The sequence below is a fragment of the Brachyhypopomus gauderio genome, chromosome 9 (genome assembly GCF_052324685.1).
Source record: "Brachyhypopomus gauderio isolate BG-103 chromosome 9, BGAUD_0.2, whole genome shotgun sequence".
Lineage (NCBI taxonomy): Eukaryota > Metazoa > Chordata > Actinopteri > Gymnotiformes > Hypopomidae > Brachyhypopomus > Brachyhypopomus gauderio.
Genome location: NC_135219.1, coordinates 19,986,428 through 19,989,257, shown reverse-complemented (window position 1 = coordinate 19,989,257; position 2,830 = coordinate 19,986,428).

Sequence of the window (2,830 nt, the reverse complement as noted above, 5' to 3'; positions counted from 1 at the left end):
ACTGACACCTAGTGGTTTGCAGAAACACTGCACTGCTTTCATGACATCAAGAACAAAGATTATCTCTTGTGAACTATGTGCTAGTTGAATTTCAGACAAAGTCAACTGTGCAAAATCTAAAGAACAAGAAAAGATTCTTGAATGTTTTTCACTATACAGTAACAATTCAGTCAGTTACTGAGACAGACCAGCTTATTCACATTATCAGGGGACAAAGCAGCCCTCTTCTTTTGAATGATGTGGCCTGAAAGTGAAAACAACCTTCCACGCAGGAAGTAAACGCCAGCTGCGTTAATCGCGATATATATTTATTTACGCGTTAAATATTTCAAATTAATCGCTACAATGTTGACAGCACTAGTTTAAACATTTATATCCACTTTTTGCTTCCATATTTTCCACATTGGGAATATTCAATGTAGCATATCTTGTTGCTACAAAATTGGCAATGTCCAATGAAAAGGACAGTGTCCCCATCACCACGCCATACCTCCTAGAGGACAGTGTTCCTGTGCCCTACCTCCTAGAGGACAGTGTTCCTGTGCCCTACCTCCTACAGGGCACTGTTCCTGTGCCCTACCTCCTAGAGGACAGTGTTCCTGTGCCCTACCTCCTACAGGGGACTTTTCCTGTGCCCTACCTCCTAGAGGACAGTGTTCCTGTGCCCTACCTCCTACAGGGGACTTTTCCTGTGCACTAACTCCTACAGGGGACTGTTCCTAAACCCTGCCACTTAGGGGGCACTGTTCCTGTGCCCTTCCTCCTAGAGGGACGAGCAAATTCGGCATGACTCACTCAAGAAAATTCCCCAAAATTGTGACTTAAATGTTACTTATTTGTTATTTACAAATTATGATTTGACTGCTGGCATGGGAACTTGACCTTTTGACCTGACCTGGAAGAAAGCGTGGATAAAGCATTTGTTGATAACTCAAATCTTAAACACTACAGGACACTATACAACATTTCGGGACTGCTAAAGGACATGTTGGTATTGCACACCCCAACAAACGTTATGAACACACCATGGCAGTACAAAACATGCTTCCTACAATGACGTGTTATGTCCCTAACAGTTGAAAAATTAACTTGGTTGTTAAACATCTTGTTACAAGGTGGCATCCTTAAAGAGTTGATGAAGCCAATAGAGTATGGAAAGGCTGACAATGAAAAGTGCATCTCAACACAAGGGGAATTACTTTTAAAAACAAGCAGCAGAAACTACTGGCAAGATTCAACAAGGCTTATTTCTTTGTCTACATATTATACTGTCTACATGTTAATACTTTTTGTAGTTTGTAGAAATAATAGGCATTTGTTTTGCCTAATTATTTAAACAGTAATCACATTTAATTTCTGAAATCTATTTGTTCCCAATGCCCTTCTAGTAAACATCAAACTGCCTGAAGGAGACCTCAGTGTGACGCCGGAGGCATCGGGACAGAGGCAGCCGGAGACGGGGGTTGAACAGAAGGATGTTTATTGTCCATGGCAACCAAACCAGTAAAGCTCTTAGCGCACACACTATAAGTGATGCAAGGTAAAGCCCGTAGCGCACACTAGTAAAGCTCTTAGCGCACACACTATAAGTGATGCAAGGTAAAGCTCGTAGCGCGCACGCAGGTAGGGACCGCAGTGACGGACACACAAAGACCTGCGACCTTGCACTTTCAAATGTCTTGAAATTTTACATGATTGATGAGAAAACACTAAACCTTCATGTTACATCTATAAATATTGTCATACAGTGGTTAGGTCACACAATTCAACACAGCGGTAAACTGTAACACAAACCACCCCACTACAAGGTGCTAATAAAAATGTAAACTTGTGCCAAAAAGTTACTTTCTTACATTAAATTTATCACATAATTCGTAGGCTATCCCTTCTGGGTAAAAGTGACGTTACAACCAATTATTTGTTGACCATGCAACATTTTTCTAATCTTCTATTTTCCTATTTTGGTGAGCCTGTGCGAATTGTAGCCAGAGTTGAAAGGTTCGCGGTTTTCACGCCAAATTGGGCTTGTTTGAAAATCCAGCCGCGGGTAAAACTTCTGGGGTCGCGGGGTGCTGTGTAGCCCCTCGTCGTCAACTTACACAATCCCCTCCCCTCCCCCCCAAACAACTTTGGCCTTTGGGCTAGTTTAGGCTTCGGAAAGGCGGGTTTTACACTGACCTTGTGCGGGATATTTTGTAGGACATGGCAACCCTGGTTACTGTTGCCGTTCTATCAACTTGAACATGTCTGGCCATTCTCCTCTGAGCTCTAGCACCAACAACCACACCAGGTTCAAAATCACTTAAATCACCTTTCTTCCAAATGAAGACTAAAACTATTAATGAATGACTTAAGAATTAACCCCGAACTCGAGTTGACGTCGAGTCTCTGTGTACTAGCAGGGTTATTAGCTACATTTTATATTAAATATTATGGCCATTGTCTCGTATTTGCATGCTGTATGCGTATTGCCAGACGGTGTCACCCTTTACATCTAATTGCCTCTCTACAGTTTGATCTCAAGTATACTGTGTGCATGAATGCAGCCGAATTCCCATTAAATCTGTTCTCATTTACATATTTCTCTGTTGTCAGACAACAGGACTAGTATGAAATAGCGAGAATAACCCATAAACACTATAAATTAACCTGCGGTCTAAGCTTCTATTCCCTGCTAAAATCCCGTCCTTCCGCGCGCTCGCAGGGCAGAGTAGAAGCGGCGGGCGCGCGCCTCTCGCTCGCGGGACCGCGCGCCTCTCTCTCGCGGGACCGCGCCGGCTCCTCTCTTCTACGGGAAGCAACCCAGATCGTTATATAAGTCGCTAGATAA